Source organism: Ailuropoda melanoleuca, chromosome 1 (assembly GCF_002007445.2).
Source record: "Ailuropoda melanoleuca isolate Jingjing chromosome 1, ASM200744v2, whole genome shotgun sequence".
NCBI lineage: Eukaryota > Metazoa > Chordata > Mammalia > Carnivora > Ursidae > Ailuropoda > Ailuropoda melanoleuca.
This window is the reverse complement of record NC_048218.1, coordinates 9,966,240-9,985,261: the sequence shown is the minus strand read 5'-3', so window position 1 is coordinate 9,985,261 and position 19,022 is coordinate 9,966,240. Positions and strand designations below refer to the sequence as shown.

Below are 19,022 nucleotides of genomic sequence, written 5' to 3'. Positions count from 1 at the left end.
GGTGCGCCCCCGTCGGCTGAGCCGGGCTAGAACGCGCGCTTCTTCGCGCTCTCCCGCCCGCCGGCTCGGCGGTTAACCCCCTCCGGCTCCCGTCGCAGCCGGCGGCGGTCACCACGGCTCCCCCGGACGCGGCCTCCGCGCGCCGGCCCCGCCCAGCCCCGGGGGCGGAGCTCAGGGGGACTTAGCGGCGGTTCCTTTAAGGCCGCCCCCCGCTGGGTCATTGTATCCCGCCCTTCCAGGAGAGAAAGCCAATAAAAGAACGGAATTCTTCTCACGTGATCCTCATTCCACCGCCCTCAGTCCGAAGCCTCAGGGTGGCCATGCTGGTTAGGGGCAAAGGCCTCTTCAGCCAGTTCCGCTTTTTCGACCGCTGGTGTCAGCTGAATGGCACCAGGCAGTATCTTGGGCGCCCGGATGATAACTGCAGAGGCAGAGCTTCTCTGGTTCCCAGGAGGTGACGCTTTGAGGCACATAGGCCAGCTTTGGGGAATTTAAGCGAGATCCAGTTTTGGCTCTGGCTCCGTGGCCTTTGGCAAGCGGTTAAAGGCTTACCGTATATTATGACATATAGTCGCAGAAAGGATTGAACTAGACCGTGACAATACCGTACTTTTATATTTCAGCGTATTAGTCGTTATATCATTGTTCAAAATTTATATAATCAGAAGTAAATTTTTGAGTTACCACTACGTGTTGTGTACAAGAGGAGTTAACAAAGGGAGCAAAACATTGGTCCCTACCTTTGGGGAATTAATAGGGGGAAAGCACAAGTTCTCAAATAAGCCTCACTCTCCCTGCAGAATAGATAGAATTCTTTCACCAGGGAAGACAACGTGATGCAGTGAAAACTTGGGTCTGAATTTCAGCTTTGGTCTTAATTATCTGGATGAGTAACCTGAATCTTAGTTTCCTTAAGTGAAAAATGAAGTCATATATGTTAAGAGTCCAGTAAGGGCTGGTAGCTCTGTTTATGTGTAGGTTTGTTTGGAAGGTGTGAAATCAGACCTGTGTTTTCTCCTAAAGTGGGCTGACCCAACTTAGTTAAGAACTGTAACTGAATATAATAAAAAGTATATCCAACTAATAGCTGAGATTTATTCAGAATATGCTGTGGGCTGTTGTTGCCATTGTGACAATCTCACCAGCGATTTGTGGCCAGTAGGCGCTTAAATCCACGTGGACTAGTAATATGCATGCAGAGATAACTCATGAAATAGAATGTGATATAAGGATCAAGGAATGTAGGAACCGTCATTGCTGGTGGGAATGCAAAATGGTGCAGCCACTTTGGAAAAACAGTATGGCAGGTCCTCAAAAAGTTAAACAAAGAGTTACGGTGGGACTCAGCAATTCCTCTCTAGGTATGAACCCAAGAGAAATGAAGACATGTCCACACAAAACCAATATTCAAAGGTTCATAGCATTGTTATTAAAAATAGCCCCACTGTCCTGAGTGTGGAGCCTGCTTAGGACTCTCTCTCTCTCTCTCTCTCTCTCCCTCTGCCCCTGTCCCCCTGCTGGTGTTCTCTTTCTCTCTCAAAATAAATAAATAAAACAAAACAAAATAAAAAATAAAATAGCCCCAAAGCGGAAATAACCCAAATGTTCATCATTGTTGAATGGGTAAACGATGTGTACATCCGTAGAAATGGAATATTATTCAACCATAAAAAGGGATGAGGTTCTGATAAACACTACCACATGACGAACCCTGGAAACATTAAGCAATGTGAAGGAAGCCAGTTACAAAACACCACATACTGTATTATCCCATTTATATGAAACGTCCAAGATAGGCAAATCCACAGAGAAAGAAAATAGATGAGTGGCTGTCAGGGGCTGGGAGAGGAGAGAAGATGCAGTACGTGCTAAAGGGTTTTGTTTTTTGGAGGGGGGTGAAGAAAATGTTCTGAAATTGAAATGTGGTGATGTTTGCACAACTGCATGAATATACTAAAAGTCACTGAATTGTACATTCAAGAGCGAGTTTTACAGTATGTGAATTATATCTCAATAAAGCTAGTGTTTACAAAACAGAAACTGTGTTAAAGGCCACAAGGGGTTAGATGAGTTGTGGCAGAGTGGGTGACTTTGCAGAGTCGAGAACTCTCTGTAAACTTGGCCAGACATTCTGAAAAGGGTAACAAAGGGGATGAGGCACCAGTTTTGGAAAAACAACACCCAGGCAACCCGTTGCTGGGTGGGTCCATGTTGTCATCACCCTTAGGACAGGACGCTCCTTCAATCCAGGCTTACCCTAAGCTGCTTAGAGCAAGCAGAGAGGGCCAGGGGACAATGCATGTGAGCAGGAAACACACCAGGAAAAAGAAAACTAAAATGTACACAGAGCAGGCCATCACAGCTGGCCAGCTGCTGAGCTAAGAGAAAAAGGCACAAGGTCAACCTCAGGCAAGTGGTAAAGACAGAGTTACCTGTCCTTGACTTTGGAATGCAGCTAGTCCTTACTAAGACGCAGACACAGTCACACATTACTTCAGTGACTTTGGCTTCCCACCACCGGCTCTCTCCTCTCCCTCTCCAGGCAGCGAAGTTAAGATGGTGACATTTTTTTCCTAGTTGTCTATGTGATCCCAATAATAATACCGATTTCATTTGGCTAGCTGTTAATTAATGGGTGCACACATAAACTAGGTCACATGATCCCCACAAATGGTGTTATTACTCCTGGTTCTTAGAACCGAGGCTCAGAGATTGAATGACCTTCCCACAAGCCAACAGGCAGCAAATGGCAAAGCAGAGTACCAACTCTGCTCTCATCCTGAGCTGCCTCTGCCCCTTGGGACTCTAGGACCCAGAACAATGGTAAGGAACCAAAGAAAAACAGTGGGGAAAAGGAGAGGAGAGGGAAAAGAAAGGAAAGGAAAAGAAACGAAGGGATGGGAGAGGTCGGAATTTGGGAGCAAAGGTAGGAGGTGCTTGAGGTTCAAAATGGGGGGCAGGGTGATGATTCTAAGGAAGGGCTCACTCTCAGGTACTCAGGACCAGCCCTGGGCGTGACGCTTGAGAGATCGAGAGCTCTCAAAATATCAGAGCGAAATGACGGAATCTCTCAATAATTAGGATTAACATCACCCCTTCCTCATCTAGGGGCATGCCTGGAGTTCTTGCCCCATTGCAGGTGGTAGACTTGGTCATAAGATGTCCAATTCTTCCTTCCACTTAGAAAATAAACTTTTATAGTAACTGCCGTCTTTGTCACACCTTATACATTTAAGAAAGGCAGACCCCCGTGTCTTATGCTTTCACTGACGCTGCTCAGGGTGAAATCCATTAAACTTGGGGGCCATCTTTTAAGAGCTGCTCTACCATGAAAGAGGTACAAAATTCCTAACGTGTCCTTTGGGAACTGTTAGCTGTTCCTCCTTTTCCAACTGTGGCGATGGAATCCAAAACCTACCCCTGCTCCCTGGTTGGGCATCTAATAGACAGCCTTCCCTTCTCCTTGGCTCGCAGGAGCAGATTCGATCCAGACGTTCAGATACCGGGAAGGGAAAGGAACCTACATGGATAAAGAGCTGCTCTCAGAGATTCTTTTTTTGGTTTTTGTTTTGTTTTTGTTTTGTTTTTTGTGAAATGAGGGAAGGGACACAAATTTTAATTAATATATCCTACCATTTCCCGTTCATTTTCCTCCCCTAACTCCTTCCTTCGCAGCAGCCATTGTAATTACTGAATATAAGAGACGAGGCGCTCAGAAAGCCACGTTTGGTTATTTTTGTTCTTAGCATCTGTCTCTTCCATTTAATGCAGCCCGGTTATGCAAACACGCCGATGCCTGGATAAGCCAGCCTATTCATTTGCCAGGTGGGAAAGTGTCATTGGATAACACTTTGGATTGCTTTCTGTTTTGTTCCCGGAATTGAAGGGGGCTGTGTGCAGTAGGCACTCGATGAATGCTTATTAAATGAACCAAAGGCATTTCTGCACACTCGAGAGATTATAGACATTTAAACATTTTATTTAGGATAAAAGGCAAATAGCTGACTTTCCGAGTGTTTGCTCTTACAAGGGAGAAACTGTTCCGAAGGCTGCTCCAGTCAGCTCCTCAAATGTGCCATTTGGAAATTCCTATTCTGTTACCTTCTGTAAAACAAACACAAATATATGCTGTGTTTTTGTTGTTGTCGTTTTGGCTTTCTTTTTTCTTTTTTTAGGGAAAGGAACTTTTCCGCCTGATCAAGCCTAATCAGGTTTCATTCTTAAAATCCACTTTCAGGGGCGCTCAGTGGGTTAGGTGTCTGCCTTTGGCTCAGGTCGTGATCCCAGTGTCCTGGGATCAAGCCCTGCATCAGGCTCCCTGCTCAGCGGGGAGTCTGCTTCTCCCTTCCCCTGCTCTTGTGTTCTCTCTCTCTCTCTCCTTCTCAAATAAATAATAAAATAGCAATCTTTTAGAAAATTAAATTAAATTCCACTTTTAAAATCCCTATTATTTTCTATGGTCTCCTGATACTTCTTAAATCGGAAAGCTTGAGTTATAAACTGAGTTTTGAGAGAAATATTGGAATTTGGTTCCTTTGCCTTTCCAAGTTTAGAAAGTTTGTTAGCTTTTCTATCACCCTAAGTTCTCTTTCAAGGTAGCTGACGCCTGTGTCGTTTTTATGTGAGTTGGGATTCTTCTGGTTGCAAGGAACCAAAACCTCTGGAGCCTGTTTAAACAGGAGAGAATTTAAATTAAATTCAGGGTGCCTTGTGGTGACCAAGGGCAGCCATGCAGCCAGGCCGCAGGAAGGTCCTAGAAAGTGGACCTCGACAGTTATACAGAAGTCAGGTTGTCACCTGGGCCATCTTGAGGCCATCGGAGGTCGAGGATGGGTGCATAAGAAAAGAGGTTATCTACTTCTGGAAGTTCACAGCCACGCATTTTCAGGGTGCTCGCGTTCAAAATATTTTCCTTTGTATCGAGCTAAAATCAGGAATCCTGTCACAGTAGCACGCAGTCTCCCATGGGGCTTCACAAGTCAGGGACACGTGGCCTAGGTTTCAGTTCTGTCCGTTGTATCTCCTTCGCCTTGGGGGAGTCACTCGCCGTCTCTGTTGCTGCAAATCTGCCTGCACAGAAAGGTGACCTAAGAGCTTTCTGTCAGAAGTGTTGAGGGGCTAGAAACAGTGGCCGGCCTCTGCCTGGCCCAGAGGAGAGGCTCAGAATGGAAGATTATACTAATACTCCTGGTCCTGGGTCTCCCTCTTGGAGACACTCTTCTCTCTTCTGTGTTAAAGTCCTTCAACTGTGGCACCTGGATGGCTCAGTCCTTAAGCGTCTGCCTTCGGCTCAGGGCGTGATCCCAGCGTCCTGGAATCAAGCCCCGCAATGGGCTCCCTGCCCCGCTGGGAGACTGCTTCTTCCTCTCCCACTCCCCCTGCTTGTGTTCCCTCTCTCGCTGGCTGTCTCTCTCTCTCTGTGTCAAATAAATAAATAAAATCTTAAAAAAAAAAAAAGTCCTTTAACAGTGAGAATACAGGTAAATTGGTCGTGCCCTCTGGCCAGCTCTAGGGAATGAATACCAGGGCAGGGTCTGGACTGGTGGGTAAGGTCACTGAAAAGACATGGCTGCCAACTGACCTGAGAGCTGGACGGGGGCACTTGGAGGCTCCTCACCCCCTCCCCTGTCCTTCGAATGTGGATTCCACTGGCCTTCTGGCTCCCAGGGTCTGGGAGGTACGTCCTGGAGACGGTGATGCGGTGTTGAGAACACCTGTGGGGTATACGTGGCCGGACCTGATTAGGGCCTCTTTATCCACTTTTAAGATTTGGTGTTAGAGGGCGGGTGTGGAGATCCATTCATCTTTCTGCCGCCCCCGACGACCCTCGTGTGCAAGTTCTCTTGCTTATAACACCTGCCACCCACAAGCCCTGAGTGGCCCACCTCTTTCTTCGGTCTCTCCCGGCCCTCTGCAAATGCACACCAGTTTCGGATTACCCCTGGGAAGTTCCCAAGAGGATTGCGAACCAAAAGGGTCTAGGGACCAGTGAGCTCTTGCGCTAATGAGCTCTTCTCTTCAGATTGCAAGATGGGTGAGACGTTAAGGACCTGTCCCACCTCATGCCCAGTCTGTTGACAGCCTGTCCTCAGAAGGCACTTGTGTGTGCTGTGCTAGTTTGTCCTGAGGTCAGGCTGAAGTCATTGTCATCATTCCCACAGGAGATAGTTCCTTTTAGGGAGACGTCACTGGGGCCTCTCCCAGAGCCCCTCCTCAGGGATGGTTTTTAACCGATGTGATGAGTTCCTTCTTTGATTTTACCCTATAGTGTAGGAACCACATCTCATTTGCCTGGGATACCCAGCAACGCCTGGTGTGTTAAATAATGATGACCTCGTGCTCACGAACGCACAAGGAGCAGGGCCTGTAAGAGAACATACTCACAGGTTCCGGGTTTTGTCATGTGGAAATCTTCGAGGGGACCATGATTGCATCTACCATACTTAAAGAAAGAGAGGGGTCAAGGCTGAGTCTGAGGCTTTGGTCCGCATAGCCGCAGGGAAGGAGCCACCTCTCACCTAGATAAAGACTCCCAGAAGAGCAGGTTGGGGAGGGGCCATTAGCAGGAGCTCACTTTGGGGCAGTAGAGGCTCAAGAGACCATGTAGGGCTGCACATGGAGCCGTCCAGGAGGCGGTTGGGTAGAGAATCTGGAGTTTAGGGGAGAAGGCTAGAGGAATGCTGTGGGAGATGCAGCTCTGGATAGAATATAAAGGCGTGAGGCCGTCGAGATCTCCTTCAGAGTGAGGACAGGGGTATGAACTCAGACATTAGTCAGCAGTGGTGCTTGGGGAGGTGGGTGGAGAGGCCAGGGAAGCACCGGGCAGGTGCAGTGTCCTGGAAACCAGAGACAGAGGGCTTCACGGAGGACAGACGGTCTTCCATGCCTGATGCCGCCCGAAGATTGGCTTTGAGGAGGATGGGGACCTGAGATTGGGATTTCACACTTTGGACGTCATTACTGGTCTTGGCAAGAGAAATTTTGGAGAAATGGAGGGCGAGAAGTGCCCAACTGGGGGAAGAAGAATTAAATTCAAGGAGTCTAAGCAACTCTTTCAAGATGCTGTGCTATGGTGGACAGAGGCATGGGAAGAAATCAGAGTAAGGGAAGGGCTTTGTTTGTATTTACAGATGGGAGGAGAAATACCGGGGTTGTGTGCTCATGGAGATGACTCAGTAGATAAAGACAGCTTGATGACTGGGCGGGGCAGGGGGATTTTTGGAGCCATCTCTATGCCAAGGAGAAGGAGGGAGGGAGGGCACCTGGTATGGGAGTGGAGAGGCGGGTCCAGAGAGAAGAAGGGAATCCATTTATTGCCCCGGGAGAGCAGGTAGCAAGCTCAGCACAGGTGCTGGTAGGGATCATAAAAGTTACCTGTGGTTCCCCAGGTCTTCTCAGCGAATTAGGAAGTGATACCATCTCCTGATGGTGAGGGTGAGGAATGTGGCATCGAGAGTTTAAGGCAAGAGAAGATGTGAAGTTGTCTTCCAGGAATGTGGGAGTGTGAATACACTAGGGAAAGGCAGGAGGATCACAAATATAGTAGGAGTATAATATATACATGCATTATGTAAATATATGCACATTATTATAATATATACATATGCGTTAATAAATGTAAGCAAGTATATGTATGGTATGTATAATATAACATACGACAAAGTAATTACAATCAATAGTATCTAATATATACTATATGTAGTATGGTATATTAATATATGCTCATCTGTCATCTATGAATATAGACATATGCAGATCATGTATGTAATAACATTAATAAACTATGTTATATATAATTAAAAACATTTATTTCTAAATTATGTCTCCTTCACTCTATTCATAATATATGTGATGCTTATTATAAAATATACATAGAAATAGATACGTTAAAAGTGTAAGAGGGCGCCTGGGTGGCTCAGTTGGTGAACTGTCTGGCTTTGGCTCAGGTCATGATTCCAGGGTCCTGGGATTGAGCCCCACGTCCTTGGGCTCCTTGCTCAGCAGGGGGGTCGTCTTCTCCCTCTACCTCTGCCCCTCCCCCACTTGTGCTCATTCTCTCTCTCAAATAAATAAATAAAATCTCTGGAAAAAAAGTATAAGAAAAGGAAATAAATACAAATTTAAATGTTTATTTTATTTTTTAAAGGATTCTCTTCGTCCAACACGGGGCTTGAACTCACAACCCCGAGATCAATAGTCGAACGCTCTGACTGACTGAGACAGCCAGGCGCCCCTGAATGTTTACTATGTTTTTACCCTCATCTTTTCTAGCTTGGAAGATCAAAAAGGTAAAGTCTTTATCAACCATCAAAAATACCCTGTTTTCTCAAAAATCTTCTGTAACTTTCAGTTACTTATGAACGATATCTTATTGAGAGTGATGTGATTAAATGTGCTTCGTCCTTTTGGGAAATCATAATGAGCCACATGGCAGGTATTAGGTACGCTGCTTACTAAATCAGGGTATTCATTTTTCAATCCCATCGGCCAAACATGCCAGGGGTTGTTATTATTTACTATTATTATTATGTGATGCTGTTCGTAAATTTCCATGCTCCTTGATGTCAGTGAGTTGTTCTTGCAAATTAATTGGAAGTTATTCATTTTTATAGGTTTCAGAAATGGGTTTTAAAATGCACAGAATCCCTTGGAAGCTTTTTAGCAGGTTAGGAAATGGTGTTTCCAAGTTTTCAAGTGTGAGATACGAGAGCTCTGATAGATGTCACACGTCATTTGTTGGCAGTAATGGCACTAATGATAGAAACCTTTCCAAACTACTGTTTTCAGAATGTTCTCCCTGTAATACATGTTTCTGGCAGAAAGTGGTTATTTTCTCATTTGCTGTTAAATGTCGCTTTGACCCTGAAGAGCTAGGTTAGTTTTATTTATTTATCTTCAACTACTGAATCCGTTGGCTGGCGGTTGGTCCCTTTCTCTCTGCGCCCCCCCTTGCTTGCTTCCATAGAAATTTCTTCATACCATTGTCTAGCAGACATCTTTGTAAGGCACTTGTCCATTTTCATGAGGGTGAGTTTGGTTAAAAACTAGGTAATGTAATCTGCAAATTCTCTTAGTGGGAATTTGGGACCTGCAGTTAACAGCAAAATTTGGAAAGCAAAGAAGGTGTGAAGAGCTGTGTCAGCCCACGCCACCTGGAGCTCCAGCTGTCCCTTCAGGGTGCCGTGAGCTTCCTCATGACACCTGCCAGTCTGGCTCTTGCAGTGAGAATGGGTACCAGGGTTAACCCACATGGCAAAGCAGCAGAGTATATCTTTCTCCCTCCCTTCCTTCCTCCCTCCCTTCCTTCCTTCTTTCCTTCCTTCTTTCTTTCGTTCTTTTTTCTTTCTTTCTTTCTTTCTTTCTTTCTTTCTTTCTTTCTTTCTTTTTTTCTTTTTTTCTTTCTCTTTTCTTTTAAAGTTAGAAACCAATACAAACAGAAGTCCTAGTATTTTTCATTCATCCCAGCAAGTGACCTTGACCTAGTAGGGCAAATAAACAGAATGCACAAAACTCCATCAGGGACAGCTTCTTCCACCCGGACTGTCTCACTCTGACCTGGGACTTGATTTCTGGCTGTGGGGCATCCGGGGCTTTAGCGAGCTCTGCCCCTTCCATCTTCCCAGCTCATTACTGGCATCTGAAATACAAGCTAATTTCCAAAGAACACTTCAGATCAAAAGGCCAAAATGAAAGTCATCATCTTTCCCATCAAACCTGCTCATCCCACTCTGTTCTGCTTTAATTTGCAATCTGTCCAGTCACCTGGAAGAAAGCAAGAGTTCTGTAAACTGCTCCCTCTACCTTACGTCCCCCCTCCCCCATTCCCCACTCCAGGTGACCATGACTACATCTTGTCCATGCTTCCTGTGGAATAATATTGGCTGAGGTTACCCCATTGTCTTCATTGCTCTCTCTCTCTCCAGTCTCTTAGTTCAGGACCACAGCTGGGTCACCGAAGCCGGGTAGCAGAGCCAAGGACTTGGGAACCTACTCCATTCATGGTTGAGTTAAACACCAGGAACTTCCAAGGATCAGGCATCCAAATAGGGGTCATCAAATTTCCTCTGTCTTTTCTACCACCCCCTCAGATAAGATCTGGGGTCCCTATCCAGTCCCCTATATGTTGCTCTCTCTATCACCTTTATCAAATATAATGATCGTACTGCATTCTAACACTTCGTTGTCTTTCTTCTGCATTGTACCGTGAGCTGCCTGAGAACAGGGAGAGTGGGGGTTCTCCTTGTATGCTGCATAATGCCAGGCACAGAGGTAATCAATATTCAGTAATTATAGCACCTGCCTGTAAGGATCTGTGGCTCTCAGCGCTAAACGCCGGATAACTGACTGCTGTGGGAATGAATGGATGATTGACAATATCCCTCCGACAGTCGGAATAGCACATTTTATCAGACCGCTTCTCAGAGTTTCCATCGAGGCAAACTGGGGACATGAACCTAGGCTCACAAAAGCCATTCTGTGATGATGCAGCCCCCGCAGCCCCCACAGTTCTGGCTCAATTCGGGAGCACGTTTTTTTATTTAGCCTGCAGAATAAGCTGTTCTACTGTCACAGTTGGACTGTATGTATTTCAGACGATCCATTCACCTCTCCTCCGACCTAACGGGGTAATTGACGGGGGTCTGTGTGCTCTTCATTCTAATCAGTTTCCTCAAACTTGCACTCATTTCCACTGCTCGAATGGCTTTCTGTGGAGCCAGCATTTTTGGTTTTAATTGAAGTATAATTAACATACAGTGCTGTACGAGTTTCTGGTATCCAACATAATGATTCAACAATTCTATACGTGACTCAGCGCTCATCATGGAGCAAGTGTATTTTTAAAAACACTTTGCTGGAGCGCCTGGGTGGCTCCGTTCGTTAAGTATGTGACTCTTGACTTTGGCTAAAGTCATGATCTCTGGGTCCTGGGATTGAGACCCATGTCGGGCTCCGTGCTCAGAGGGGAGTCTGCTGGAGATTTTCCCGCACCCCACACCTCTCTCCCCTTCTGTTCCTCCCTACACATACACACTCTCTCTCTAAAATAAATAACATCTTAATAAAATAAAACCACTTTATTGAGGTATAACTGGCATACTCTACACTAAACAAATTTAAACTATACAACTGGTAAGTTTGACCCACACAAAACCATCACCAACCACGATTAAGACAGTGAACACACCCATCCCTGCTGAGTTTCCTCAAGCTTCCTTTCCACGGCACCCCTACATCACCCCTGGTCTGCCCCCTGCCACTGTAGATGAGTTGAGTTAGTCTGTATTTAATCTTTAAGAGCTTCCTTGTTCTGACTTCTCTTTCCATACCTTCCCTGCTCTTAAATTATTGCTTTATCACCTGCTGTCTCTCTGGAGTTTTGGTTCAATTAAAAACCCTCGTTGGTCTGCCGAGTTGCCTCTGTGGCCTCCAAAGCAATTTTACTTTGACGGTTTTTCTTGCTTATTCTCTATGTCTGGTGAGCCTGACTCCCCGAAGAGAGAAGGATCAGGTGGCCGGCACGCATTTCCTTTGCTGTTGAACGACACATTTCCCAGAGGCCTCTCATCCGGGGGGGATGCCGAGTGACAGCTCCATGAGGGAAGGGACAGGGGTCCTGGGCGAGGTAACTGATGGTCTGTAATGGAGCCTCAAGCCAGCTAGCAGCCTGTGGGCCTCCAGATGCCAGGGTCAAAGGCTGCGCGTGGGCTGCTAGTATTAACGAGTATAGATTTAGCTTCCCTTGGGCAGTTTGTTCCATTTTTTGGAAGAAGCATCTGGATTTTTGCTGTATTCTGTGTGCTGTGTGTGTCTGTGCCTGAGCACATGTGTGTGCTTTTGTATGTGTATATGTACATGTGCATGTTCGTGTGTGCATACGCGTGCTTGAGTGTGTGCGCGTGTCTGTGCGTGTGCACGTTCGTGTGTGCATTTACGTGCATGAGTATCTGTGCATGTCTGCACATCCATGCACGCACATGCATAGCATGTCTGTGTTTACGCGGGGAGCGTGTGCACGTGTGTGCATATGCACGTATGTATGCGTATATGAGCAGGTGTGAACGCACACATGTATGAGTGTGTCATGTGTACACGCATATGTGTGTATGTGTGTATGCATATACATGTGTGCCTGTGAGTGTGTGCACGCCTCCGTGCATTGACTGGGATGGCCGTCCCCTACACAGGGGCTTCAAGGAGTCCCTGTTTCCACCTTAATCCTCTGCGAATCCTGGTCCTGGGGGTGCTCTCTGTTCTTTCAGCTACAAGTCTCCTTGGACATGCTCAACTCCCTCCAAGGCTGCGTCCGTTGTGTGGGATTCTTACTTTTACTAAGTTGGGTCTAGGTGGGGCAGGCTGAGTGCCCCTGTAGGCACGCCGAGGGGGCCTCCTGTCTCTCATCCCCAACTACTCTTCAGGGCCCATCTGGGTGTTTCTGAGTCACTTGCGAGACCAAGGCCATCTCTCTACAATGTGGAATCACCGTCGCTATCTTATTTTATTTAAAAAAGTTTTCCTTCTACTAAACCGACTTCACCTGAGTATTTGAATTGAGTTTTAGTCGGAAGAGAATCACAGGCTGTTTTTCCTGGGAATGTAGAGCTCTGCTTAGTGTTTTAAAGGCAGATCCATTTCTTCATCAATCCAGTGAGCAGGGGTGGGAGGGCGTGTGTGTTGGGGGAGGGGGTTCCTTTTACACAGTGGAAGCTTTCTTCCCTGGACCCCTGTGACACTTCATGTCTATTTCAGGAAGGACCAAGATTATCCCTAGAAAACAGCAAAAGCTGCTTTGTCGACGGTGTTGAGATGAAAATGTTCTGACCATTCCTCACCAGCAGCAAACCCTCTTGATCAAAATCACCTAATAAAACAGTCTTACCATACATTCTGCCAATTGTGCTCCGTAATATTACATGAGTTGAAAACTTATGTCCACACGGAAACCTGAACACATGTGTTTATTGCAGTGTTATTCATAATTACCAAAAAACTAGATGCCCTTGAGCAGGTGAACGGATAAACATCCAGATAATGAAATATTATTGAGGGCTAAAAACAAATGAGCTTCCCAGCCACAAGAAGATAGGGAGGAATCTAAACCACATATTGCTAAGAGAAGCAAGCCGTTCTGTAAAGGCTGCATACTCTATGGTTCCAACTCCATGACATTCTGGAAAAGGCAAAACTACGGAGACAGTGAATGGATCTGTGGTGGCCAGGGCTTGGGTGGGGGGTGTTAAGGAGGGAGGCATAGATGGTACAGGGGAGTTTTAGGGCAGTGAAAATACTCTGCATGACATTATAATGATAGATATGTACCATTAGACATTTGTCCAGACCTATAAAATATACAACACCAAGAATGAAACCTAAGGTAACCTATATAGACTTTAGTTAATAATAATGTATCAGTATTGCCTCCTCAGTAACAGAGACGTACCTCACCAATGCAAGATGTCAGCAACAGGGGAACCCGTGGGCTGTGTGTGGAGCGACGTGATGAGAAGTCCCTGTACTTTGCTCAATTTTTCCTGTAATCCCCAAACTGTTCTAGAACAGAAGCTATTAATTTTTTAAAATTGTCTGATAATATGGCCACAAAACACCTGATGGAAAGCAAGAAACTTAAGTCAACTTGCCAGAACAAATTAGTTGCAGATCGTACCTCTCCAGGGTAACAAAATGATGCAGAGAGTGAAGTCATGGCTCCCTTGGGGCCACTCCTAGTAAATTGCCGGTTAGGGAGAGCAAGCCATGGCAACACTACCACCTAGTGGTCGAAGGCAGACTTGCAAAAGCCTGGCTTGGCACGTTCTATTTTCTGTGATGTTACCACTATGGCCACATCCCTTTACAAAAGCCAGGAGAAAGAAGGAATGGGGAAAGGAGGGAGGCAACGGGGAGGGATAAGAAGAGCTTGGCGTCCTAGTAGCCACGTCCCTAACATTTTCCATCGGACAGACCGACCAAGGTAGAAGGTTTAGATGAGGAGAGACTAGAAGGCTGCTACGCAGGTAAGGCACAGAAGGATCTTGAAGGATCTGTTTGCTTAAAAATATCTCTGCCACGTAATACTGCCCCTACACACTGCTTGATGTTGATTCCCACCACGCACAACCAGCCAAAGGGACCCCCTCATTCAGTGAGTCTCTACTGGGGAATTCTTCTGGACCGGTCACTCTCATAGGCACCTGGGGGGAATGTTATGTCCAGAAGTCTGCCCACGTCTTCTGGAAATGTGAGCAGCCTTCTAGCCCCCTTTCCTGGTGCAAAGAGATGGACCCCTTGACTAGGAAAGGGGTGCAAGAATGCACACCTTGGAGGGTGACTCTGGAGCTGGAGGAGGGGGAACTTAGGGTTCCCAGCTGAGAGGGTATGTTTAGGTGACACCAACTGCCAGGTGCGTGGGAAAGACCCACGGGGCAGGAGGCAGGGGGGCAGTGAGAATGAGAGTGAGCCCCTTTATGGCTCTGCTCCAGGTCTGTGGGGACAAGCGGTTGAAGCAGGCTTCGGTGAAACACTTAGCTGGTTAACGGGTGACCGACTGTGGGCGGCTTTGCCCTGACAGAAGGACATCCTGATTCGAAGGGGCTCCAAGCAGAGTCTCAGCCCCGAGCTCTTCTCCAGATGGGCCTGTGTATCAGTTTCTGAGGGCTGCTCCTCGCTGGGAGGCCAAAACAACGGAAATGTGGAAACGTGCTTTCTCATGGTCCTGGAGGCCAGAAATTAAGGCGTCAGCAGGCCCGTGGGGCTCCGAAGCACCAGGTGACGGTCCTTCCTCTCCTCTTCCAGCTTTTGGTAGCTCCTGCTCCTTCTTGGCCTGTGGCTGCATAGCTCTGGCCTCTGCCTCCATGGTCCCATGGCCTCCCCTCTGGCCTCTCTGACTCTAAATCCCCCACTCCTTAAGGACCACCATCACTGGATTCCAGGGCCCCCCCAATGCAAGGTGATCGCAACTGCAAAGACCGTGTTTCCAAATGAGGTCACATTCACATGTGCTGAGAGTTAAGACCCCCACATACCTTTTTGGGGTCAGTTTCAGCCCACAACATCCTGCCTGAGTTGCTTTGGAGGCTCACCCAAGCACTGCGTTCTTTCCCCGGGTGCCAGAGCTGCTATTGGTCATGTCAGGAAAACACAGCGGTTCCGTGATGGTGTTTCTGGCCCTTTGGTGTGTCTGTGACTTTGGGCTCCTCTGAGGCAAGGGGAATCTCCGCGCGGGTGTCTCTGCCCCAGTGAAGAGCCCGCTGCCAAAGTCGGCTTTTCTGCAGCCTGTAACCAGCTAGGCTGATACGTCGCTGAGAACCAGAATGATTCCTACAAAACGGAAAACCCGCAAGTTCTGTCATTCTGCTCCCAAATGCTGACTGCGTTACTTCAGGGGGAAAGGGACTGCGGTCCCCCCACCCCCGCGGAGCAGTCAGCTGGTAACAAATTTGAACACGTTCTCCCCACTGGGATGCGAGCAGGTACTTGACCGGGGTCAGATTGCTTCTGGAGCCTCCCACGCCGGCAAGTTTTCATCCTGCATGATCTGGAAGCAGACAGAACATTTCCAGCTAAACCCATCCCATGTCCATCAGCCTACCCCACTCTGCCGCTTTGTTCTCTCCGTGAGGCTGATCACTATCCTAGGCAGTCAATTTTTTATTTATAATATTATCAAGATTTTTGATTATTTTGTTATACCTATGTTCCCGCATTAGTTTGCTTATGGCTACTGTAAAAAAAAAAAGAAAGAAAGAAAGAAAGAAAGAAAGAAAGAAAGAAAGAAAGAAATCACCACAAACTTAGTGGCTTAAATCAATACAGATTTATTGTCCCATAGATCTAGGGGTCAACGCCAGGGCGGGTGTCACCGGTCTCACTGAGATCAAGGTGTCTGCAGGGCAAGGCTGCATTCCTTCCTGTCAGCAGCACGAGCGTTCTTGCCTTCCTGGCTTCTAGAAGCTGCCTGCAGTTTTGACTGGTGGTCTCTTTCCATCTTCAAATCCCCCCAAGATCACACCACCACCCTTTGCTTCCGTCATGCCGTCTCCTTCTCTTCCCCTGGCCACTCTGCTGCCTCCCCTTTCCCATCTTTTCGGAACACGTGGGGTGACACTGACCTACCCGAGTAGTCCAATGTCATCTCTTCATTCTGAAGTCCGCTGATTCGAGACTTTCCCTTCAGTGGCAACCTTCCTTCCCCTTTGTCATATAACATATTCACGGACTCCAGGAATCAGGCTGTGACCCTCTTTGGGGGGGGCATCATTCTGCTCACTGCGGCCCCCTCCCCCACAGGCAGGTTTTGTGAAAGCAGAATTTTTGTCTATAATACTTGTAAAAACACAAATACGATGACATCATCTTCTTACTTGTCCTCCTTTACTATCTTCCACGGGCTTCCTTTAGGATCAGGCAGGGATCTGCCCGTGTTCCCCGCGTCATGGGCCCTAAGGATAAAGATGTGAATGCAAGGGAAGTGATCCCGGGAAACACTGCGGGGAAGTAGAGAAGGGAGGCGGGGAAGGAGCCCATGCTGGATGCCTGGGGCGGGGGCGGGGGTGGGGGCAGGTGACGGTGGCCAGCTTGGCAGCTCCTTGTGTGGAACTGTGAAGCACAGCCCTGAGCTGCCCACCCAAAGAGTGTGGAAGCTGGGCTGTGAGTCTTCTAACCGCCAGCGAGGACGGTTGCTGGAGGTGTTGACTCCCCGGCGCTTGTGGCTGAGAAGTCTTCGGGGAGTGTCTCAGGGGCTTGTGGAAGGACATGGACGGTTTATGAGCATGGGGGGGATTGGGCAGGGTGCCTGCTGCAGCCTTACACGCCTCAGCATGCCCAGCAGGTCTGAAGACGCCTACTTCTTGTGTGAGACGGGGCTGTATTACAGTTAGACGGCGAGAGCTCTGCATGAATCTCAAGTTTCCTGAAGGTGCTTGGATGGCCAGCTTGTGCCAGTTTGCCCAGGATTTTCCTGGTTTTTGCACTGAACCTCCCTGCCCCCCTCCACTCCACTCTGCATGCCCAGTCCAGGTGAAACCCAGATAGATGGGACACGCTCTCTGCTTACTGACTCTTGGACAAGGTCATGCTGAGATGAGCTACGTAGTGATTCATTGAGTGCTGTTACATATGCAGTTCTCCTGGAGGTGCCGGGGGCTAGCTTGTCTACACTGCTTATGGTGTAGAGATCGGTGGGGTGCATCTGCTTCACCCAGCTCCACAACCCCCTTGAAAGAGGCATGGTGCACGCACATCTTGGCAGTTCAGAATTTGAAGACCAGGGCGTCCCGTGCTACTCAGAAAGGGCAGTGGGGGATCTGCGCCTGGAAGTTTTGGGACCTCTCCGTGGTTGTTGCCATGTCTTTTCCTATTGCGCCGTATCTTCATCTTTCTCAAAGCAGTGTGTGAGTAAGCTCGTGGCGTGCCCATGAGTACTTTCCACGGCTGGAGCCTGCATGAAGGACGCGGTGCTCTAGGCTGACCACTCGCCTCTCCCCTCAAACTTCTCAAATGTCTTAGAAATAGGGCGTTTCTAGCCTTAGTGAATACACCAGGGTCTTTCTTCCCTCTGGACCTTTCCATGTATTGTTCCCTGAGATTCCCAAATGCCTTTTTTGACCCCCCCAAGTCTTATCAAGGCGCCCCTCCTCTGTGCTCCCAAAGTCCTTGGCACTTGCCCCCTGGCACCCACCACACTGCATTACACTCACTTGTTCTCTTGCCCAAACCCCTACTGGACTGTCTTAGCCTGCTCGGGCGCCTGTAACAAAATACCATAGATTGAGCTGTTTTAAACAGCAGAAATGTATCTTCTCAAGGCTCTGGAGGCTGAAAGTCTGAGCTCAAGGTGTCAGCATGGGTTAGGCTCCCAGTGAGGGCTCTTTCCCTGGCTTGTAGATGGCCGCCTTCTTGCTGTGTCCCCGCATGGGGTGGCCTTTCCTCTGTGTGTCTGCACAGAAAGAGAGAGAGAAAGAGAGAGAGAAAGAGAGAGAGAGGGAGATCTAACTCTTCCTTTTTATAGAAGATCACAAATCCTATCAGGTTAGGACTCTACTCTTACGATCGCTTTTGCTCTAAATATCTCCTAGAAGTCCTGTCAGCAAACACAGTCACCTTAAGGGGAGAGGCTTCAACATATGAATTTGGGTGGGAGTGGGGGCACAATTCAGTCCGGAGCATAGATTGCAAGCTCAAATATTCACTGAGTAAACACACACATGAATGGAACGATAAGGGTATCAGAGGTGCTGGCTGTATTCCCCCCAACACCTCTGTGAGGGAGCGTGCCACTTACGATCGCTCTCATTCATTCATTCCAACCTCCTTCTACTGGGTTTTCCTTTTCTGCAGAGGCTGGAGAAGCAGAAATTACATTCCCCAGGCTGCCTTGCCAACAGGGCTCCACACAAGATTCGGGAGCTGCAGACTGGATGCGGCCGGGAGAGAGAAGAATTTGCAGAGTTAAGTGCACAGAGAGGCAACAGTTGGGGGCATCTTAATTTTTTTAAATTTTATTTTTTTCTCTCAGGCCGACGTAGCAGGTTTGAGGAGCCGCTACAGGTGTTCTGTCACCGGAAGCAAAGGCAGAACTTGTGTCCCTGGAGCCTGAGACTCCAGGGCTGTGCAAGCTTCCCAGGGAGCGAGTTAGAAGCAGCAGCCCCCCCGGAGGGTTGGTTCTGGGGATTTTAGCCTGTGAGTCATTTCTCGAAGCCTCCTTAGCAGCCTGCTTTTTCGGCCCTTCTGAAGATTTTATAAGCTCATTAATGTTATTAAATGCATTTCTACTTAAAATAGCTAGACTGTCTCCTAGAACTGCAGGTGGACCTGCCTGAAACAGATGGCGACTCTCACACCCATGGCACAGGTGAGACCCGAGGAGACGGGCAGCTGCCCAAGGTCGTAGAGGTCCTAAGTGCCTCCACTGGTGCATGACCCAGTGAAGACGAGGCTGGATGGTGTAGGGAGCATGTTTGCAAGGTAGTGTGGCTCCCGTGGACACAGCAGAGGGCAAGAGTAGGACAACTCAGTGAAGGGACAGC

At 47.8% G+C, this 19,022-nt stretch overlaps 1 long non-coding RNA gene across 1 annotated transcript; it reads right to left on the bottom strand.

Annotated features, from left to right (window-relative positions):
- Positions 1 to 4,003: 4,003 nt before the first annotated feature.
- On the bottom strand, positions 4,004 to 7,499 carry LOC117803273. Its single transcript, XR_004626967.1, has 3 exons — positions 7,375 to 7,499; positions 5,582 to 5,714; positions 4,004 to 4,104 (listed from the first exon to the last, which is right to left on the bottom strand). It is a non-coding gene; the product is annotated as an uncharacterized LOC117803273 (long non-coding RNA).
- Between the last annotated feature and the right edge of the window lie 11,523 nt (positions 7,500 to 19,022).